The 7,743-nt window shown below is 45.8% G+C and overlaps 1 non-coding gene across 1 annotated transcript; it reads right to left on the bottom strand.

The window, feature by feature from the left end:
• Positions 1 to 6,589: 6,589 nt before the first annotated feature.
• Trnai-uau lies at positions 6,590 to 6,664 on the bottom strand. Its single transcript has one exon. It is a non-coding gene; the product is annotated as a tRNA-Ile (tRNA).
• Between the last annotated feature and the right edge of the window lie 1,079 nt (positions 6,665 to 7,743).

The following is a 7,743-nucleotide window of genomic DNA, read 5'->3' on the forward strand; positions in this document are numbered from 1 at the left end:
AAGTGTTTTGATCTGTTGCGTCGGGCGTTTCTCCACGAATTCCATTCACGGCCGTAGGCGTTCGTATAATGTTGTTGTCGAATAAGAATGGTCATTTAATGTTTACATGAGGATTTTAAAATGTGTGACAAAATTAATGATCCAGCCAAATGGGAAATTTGTATTCTAATGTATTTCTTTAAAGGTAAAGAATGTCCTACCTATCGATATTTCCACAGAAAACCTAAGTTTATGAAACTGTGATGAATGAAGCTGCAAAATGAAAGTGGTACGTCATGTTTAATGGCTGTCGAACAACTATTCATGATATACCGGCTGTTCAGAAAGTAACTATGCAGTGCCATGTTGTGGTCTGCTAAATGGTTCAAATGGCTCTGAGCACTATGGGACTTAACATCTGAGGTCATCAATGCCCTAGAACTTAGAACTACTTAAACCTAACTAACCTAAGGACATCACACACACATCCATGCCCGAGGCAGGATTCGAACCTGTACCCATAGCAGCAGAGCGGTTCCGGACTGAAGCGTCGAGATTCGCTCGGGCACAGCGGCCGGCTGTGGTCTGCTAAATAATGACTGATGTGATTGTCAACTATTGATGCCACATTCTCCGTTGTTTAACGTATCTGAACCGTATTTGACCAGATTTTTTCGCATGTCCAGGTTGACTGAAAACCAGCGTCTTGTGTGACATTATTGTGATCCAGGTCATCGTTCTGAAGATTGAGCAAAGAGTGTTTCTTGTGGAGCATGTGTTCCGCAATGGAGACAAGTTTACCTCAGCAGTAGAGGCTGCATTTTCAGCAAAGTTCCCAGGAGTGAAGATGCCTAACTGTAGTGCTGTACGGTACCTCATCACCAAGTTTCGAAAAACAGGAAGCGTTCATAATGAAGCGTTCATAATACTCCAAAATGAGGCAGACCATCCTCATCCGAAGAGAAGATGGCAGAGGTGCAAGACATGATGCTGCAAAGTCCAAAGAAATCGGTTAGACGACTAGCTCAGCAGGCCCACGTGTCTGTGGGTTCCTCTTACAAGTATCTTCTGGTAAACCTTGCGGGATGTAAGGTCGTAGTCCATGAAACTCTTCAGCTCCTAACGTTTCGTCCAGTGCTTCGCTGGACATCTTCAGAGGGGTGTTTCTCCTCCGGTGATTCGGCAAGACTCACCGGAGGAGAAACACCCCTCTGAAGATGTCCAGCGAAGCACTGGACGAAACGTTAGGAGCTGAAGAGTTTCATGGACCACGACCTTACATCCCGCAAGGTTTACCAGAAGATATGTCATCCGGTCGTGAAAGCCTTCATACTATTCCTCTTACAAGATTCTCCGGATGTTACTGTCCATGTATCCGTACAAAATGTCGGTAGTGCATGAACTGAGAGGCTCCGATCGCCCGGCACGTGTGAACTTTTGCAGCTGGTGCCCGTCCTTCCTGTAGGACAATGGGGAGAGGATTCTTGACACAACGTCTTTCACGGATGAGGTACAGTTTCACATCTCCGGTTATCTGAATAGCCCGAATAATCGTGTGTGGACTACGAAGAATCCGCATTAATTTAAAGTATCCCCCACTGCATGAAGAAAATATTGGTGTTTGGTGTGCCGCGACTCGTAAACGTATCATTGGGCCGATCTTCTTTCAGGAGGCCATCCATAAATGCAGAACGGTACTGCACCTGGATTCTGGAGCACTTTCTAGGTGTACTGAATGAGGACGAAATTGAGAATGCCTGGTTCCAACAGTATGGGGTGACTACACATACCGCCCACAAGGCATCATCACTCGAGGACTCTGACCTCTGCGTTCGCCCGTCTTGGCTCCATCGGATTGCTTTCTATGGGGTACGTTGAAGGGAAAGGGATTTGAAAGCAGTCCACACACCATACAAGAACTCCAAGCTGCACTGACACGTCACATCCGGAGTATCATTCCCGATGTTCCGCACAAAGTCTTCAAGAACATGCAGAAACGTTTGCAACTGTGCTTTCAAGTTCAAGGGAAACACTTCCCGCATGTCTTATAACTTCCATGGCTTTAGTACGGCAAGTTTTGAACTGCATATTTACTTACTGAACACCCTGTAGAACGAACCGAGCGACCTTCTGTTGTGTCTCACGAACTGTAATGGAGGATGTAGGAGAAGTTCAACAGGATACACATTTCACTAATAATGTAGTGGGTTTGCCCACTATGCCGCGCCGTTCGAAACAAATGGTGTGAGTTGTTGTCCAGCGGCAATGTGCTTCGTCACAGTAACGCTTGTCGCTGCGCTGACGAAGGATTTTCTTCGGTACTTTTAGTGGAAAGTTTTTAGAAACTGGTTGATATAACGGACTTAGCCCCGAACACTTAGCATCTTTTTTACCAGGCTGAAGGATATTTTGTGTGGTAAGCATAATGGATATGACAACGAACTGAAAGAGGAGGGTTGTGATTTCTACATGCGGGATTTGATAGTTGGTGGTAATAATATATGCTCTACATCCTCGACGAAGATCGGATTTTGGAATTTAGTGAGCAGCGCCTTCCGTTTAGCGCATAGTCTATCGGCAAGTGTGTCCCACTTCAAACTTTATGTGAGATTTGTAACGCTCTCGCGATGGCTAAATGTACCAGTCACAAATCTTGCCGCTCTTTTTTGGACCTTCTCAATCTCTTGAATCAGACGCAACTAGTAAGGGTCCCATACAGACGAACAGTACTCCAAGACTGGACGAACTTAAGTATTGTAAGAAATTTCCTGTGTTGAAAGTATGTGTATGAACATTTATGGGACTTAACTGCTAATATCATCAGTCCCTATGCTTATACACTACTTAACCTAAATTATTCTAAGGACAAACACACACACCCATGCCCGAAGGAGGACTCGAACCTCCGCCGGGACCAGCCACACAGTCCATGACTGCAGCGCCCAGACCGCTCGGCTAATCCCGCGCGGCTCCTTTGTTGAAGGACTGCATAGTTTCGTAATTCTACCAATAAACCACAATCTAGAGTTTTGTCGTGTCCTGACATAGGTGAGAGAGGGAGAAGGGGGTTACTGGCCAGTCTGCGCTCCCGAGCGGTACATAGCAGAAAGCAGAAGGACAATTCACAGTGAAGGCATTTGACTGTTTTCTTCTGTCTGAGCCAACACTGGTACAGGCATTTACTAGAAATTCAGGTGGCGAGACTTGGTAGGGAACTCGTTGTGGAGACTCTTGGACAAACAGCGTTTTGAAAGAGTTGTTTATTCCAGACAGGACTAACTAATACACTGGAGGCTAGTTCTAGGGTTAGAAAAAGCATGAATAACACTGTTACAACAGAAGCCAGCGCAGAAGTCCCAGGAGTGGATGCTAACCACAACAGCAAACGCTAGCAGCATCTTAAGGCAACAACTTAGTTGCAAAACAGAACACACTGAATGTGACACTGTTCACTGAGGCACTCCAAGTGACTTACGCGGAACTGGACCGAGGCTGGAGTCGATGGACGCGGATTCGGCGCCCAGATCGTCTGACTGAGAACTCCGCCAAAATGCGGAATCTAGGAGTTTTATACAGTCGCGAGGGGGCACTGTTTTTCTCACTTAAAGCCACCCAGCCAATCCCACAGATCTCTTGCAGGCGCCTGCCAATCACGGTTTAGTTGGGTGCCCTCTACTGCCCTTAAGGCGGGGATGTTAATGCAGTTTCACTAAGTCCGTATTTGGTATCAACATTGTTCAGCTGAAAGCTAAACGTAACTGCTCTGCCAAATAAGGCTCGCAACATTATTGTTATACGTCATTTAGCCCCGCCCCTCGGGCACCCCGGAGTAGGGACTGCTGGGTCAACAGTTCTTTGGCGTTCTCGCTCTCTTTCTAACCATTGTGAGCCTACTGAAGTTGCTGTTCTCAGAGCTGGTATCACGCTGCCTTTATACGCTCATACGTGCCTGTTGGTTACAAAGTTCTACGGTGGCAACCTACCACAGCGTCTAGACGACATATGAAGTTACATGTTAATTCCTTGAAGAGTAACTAGCGCCCTGGGACCGCGTCTGGGGGCGCATTTTCGCAAGGCTCTCCCCTTACAGTTTACTTCATGTGACGATATCTCTCCTAGTTTCGTCTGCCATCAGCATCGTCTTTGCTTCCACGCCTTGGAGCGCCTATCCTCCTTTCTCACAGCTTTAAGATAACGCTACAGTAGCAAGGAATAATCAATATATTGCAGTTCGCTTTACCCGTTACTTGTGTAATCAGATCGTTTCATTTGAGATCATTTCGAATAGTCACAGCCAGATACTTGATGAATGTTACCGCTTCCAAAGACTGTGCATTTATTTTGTGCTCGTACATCTATGGGGATTTTCGCGTTGTTATACGCAGTGGGTTACACTTATTGACATTGAGAGATAACTGCCAATCATTACACCAAGCATCTATTTTCTGCAAATCCTCACTGAATTGTTCATAACTTTCGCGTGATACTACTTTCCTGTAGACTAGAGCATCGTCGGCAAGCAGTCTAAAAAAATGGCTCTGAGCACTATGGGACTTAACTTCTAAGGTCATCAGTCCCCTAGAACTTAGAACTACTTAAACCTAACTAACCTAAGGACATCACACACATCCATGCCCGAGGCAGGATTCGAACCTGCGACCGTAGCGGTCACGCGATTCCAGACTGTAGCGCCTAGAACCGCTAGGCCACCCTGGCCGGCCAAGCAGTCTAATGCCGGTGTCAATACCGTCAACCAGATCGTTTATGTAAATCGTAAAACGCAGCGGATCTATTGCGCTGCCCTGGGGCACACCTGATGTTACGCTTGCTTCTGTTGAAGTCTCCCCATTCAAGACGACATACTGCTCCCTGTCTGTCAGAAAACTTTCTATCCAACCGCATATGTCATCGGATAGACCGCAAGCGCGCACTTTTTGGAGCAAGGGGCAATGCGGAACTGAGTATTCCAATACGGCATCTCTAAAGTGCTGCAAGCGACGCAGAAGGTGTTCCTCTCCAGGCGGCAAAAATCTCACACGTCTGATCCCGCCTTTCATGCCTGGGAGTGCTCCACAGTGACGTTGGACGTCATAAAGCTCAACTCGCTCTACGTCCAATTGGCTTGCACGTCCCGTGTGAGCGGCTTAAGTGACACTGGGCTAAATACCAGCACGTACCGTTTGGCTGTCGTCGAGAGACACATTTGGTGGTATATGGCAGGCGTTGTAAGTGTAACGTTTAAGGCGGACGCCACCGGTGGGAAAAGGTTATAGTGTTGCGCTTAAAAAGCGAGGTTCGAGTAGGAGACGTGGCGGCCATATTGCTCGTAAAGCCGGCCGCGGTGAGGAAACCGTAAGGACCGCCGTAAAACATTTACGCAGAGAGCCACAAATACGGGCATGAATTATTTTAATAGCAGCGCTGCGGGCTGGGATTAAAGGCGGACGCGAGGGATTATCCGCGGGAAAAGCGATCGCGGAGAGCCCGCTGGGAAATTTGGCAGACCTCGCGGGAGTAGACGTAGCACACGGGAGCAGCAATTACTGGACTGGGATCAGCTGATGCGCTGTGGCGACAGCAGGCGGGGCAGAGACCGCGGCAGGTCCGCCCACTATCTGAACCTGAGCGGGAGGTAGAGGCTTTCTTATTACATACCTCAGTGCCTTGTTTTTCATTCAAGCCGTGTTCCACTTCTGTGCAGACCAATCGACAAAAGTTTTAGTTGCAGATGGCATACATAGTACGTACACGGCGCGGCAGCTTAGACAGATCGACACAATATCTCCACAAAAGCAAACATAAAGGTGATACAACTTTAAACATAGCTGTGTGCAGCAACCGTGAAAATATTTTTTTTTTTTTTTTTTTGTAATAAAGACAGCCCACTGGTTGCAAAGGATTTTATAGTTGGCTGGGCTGTCATAACTAAAAAAAAAATAAAAAATAAAAAAAATAAAAGAAAATCGAGGTGAGATTTTCTCTGCATGGCAGCAGACGACGTGGACAATTTTCTGACATACGCAAGTAATTTTTATTGTATTTTATTTGGTTGCAGACAGGGCCCATTTCACCAGATACAATTATTTCGTGTAATGATACAAACAAGACATTGGTCTGACTTCATTACAGATATAAAATATAACTTAACGAAGTAAGTACTGAACACAGTAAATTAGGCTGACTGCACCATAACAATAAAAGCAACGAAATTTCAACATGAATCCCAGTTACACACAGGGCGATTCCGCTGCCTCTATCGACAGGTTTTATGCAACCTGCAGTGCCTTCAAAAACCATGCGCAACATTTTCATATTCTCTCCGTCGTTAAATTTCGTACTGGGATACGTTTGCGCTGGGGGCCACGGTTTTTGAGTTATTCAAGAAAAACGGGTGTGAAAGTCACTTTTGTTTTTTCTTGAATTATTCGAAAACTGTGGCCTTCAGCGGAAACGTATCCCAGTACAAAATTTAACTCCATTAAACTTCCTACAAAAAGGTCCTGTTCATATTATCTGTTTGCGAACGTCAGTGTATGAAAATACAAAGAAATGAATACCCCTAACTGCGTACAGGCTTTGATATAAGCCAACGAGGACGGTTGAAAATGTGTGCCCCGACAGGGGCTCGAACCCGGGATCTCCTGCTTATATGGCAGACGCTCTATCCATCTGAGCCACCGAGGGCACAGAGGATAGTGCGAGTGCAGGGACTTATCGCTGGCACCCACGTTCTCAACTTATAGTCCACACACTACAGACTGGGGCACTATGAATGTAGTGTGTCAACTATAAGATGAGAATGTGGGTCTCACGGGGAGCTTGTCAGCGATAAGTCCCTGCAGTCACACTATCCTCCGTGCCCTTGGTGGCTTCGATGGATAGAGCGTCTGCCATATAAGTAGGAAATGCCGGGTTCGAGTCCCGGTCGGGGCACACATTTTCAACTGTCCCTGTTGGTGTATATCAACGCCTGTCAGAAGCTAATGGTATTGATTCAATTGTAATTTCATTGTATAGAACTTGGTGAGATAATAGCTCCGCAAAACCTGTCCCGACAATTGTTTGTCCTACTATACGAAATGTAAACAAACACGTGGCTCAGGTAAAGTCAGTGTGTTTACCTCTGCACTTGGACCCCATGAGTCTGTACTTCACTATGTAACGCTCTGGCAACTCCCTTATGAAGATATTCCAATTTCCACAATCTATGCAGTAGTCGAAAGAGTGGGTATGTTTTTCGTTTGCGGTGAACGTCGCCAAACCATTAGAGGAGTAGTACGGTTTTTTGATGAAAGAAACCTGATCGAGCAATGTCCTAACGATCTGCCTCAGTAAACATTCATTACAAAAATATATGAAGAAACTGGAAGTGTGAACAATAAAATACACTTACGACAAAGAACAGTCACTGATGATAGAAATACAGCTGCAGCAGCGATCCCCATGTCTCTACAAGTCAGGCTGAATGCGCGGGTCGGAAAAGCCAAATGATTGTTCTATAAACAGCACATTTCCACGCATTTCATCTTCTCAACATTTCGTTCCATCAATAGCATCATGGCAACGACTTTTAAAATCGGTTACAGTTCTCGGAATTGTGTGTGCAAAACTGGCTAGTGATGCGTCATCTCTGTTCAACACTATTTTTACAGATGAAACATTATTTGCAAACCATGGGAAAATCAGTCATCGTAGTATGGACTACTGTTCAGATGAAAATGACTGCAATATCCTTGGAGAAAATCCGCAATCACAGACTGTAAA

The sequence above is a fragment of the Schistocerca americana genome, chromosome 3 (assembly GCF_021461395.2).
Source record: "Schistocerca americana isolate TAMUIC-IGC-003095 chromosome 3, iqSchAmer2.1, whole genome shotgun sequence".
Classification (NCBI taxonomy): domain Eukaryota; kingdom Metazoa; phylum Arthropoda; class Insecta; order Orthoptera; family Acrididae; genus Schistocerca; species Schistocerca americana.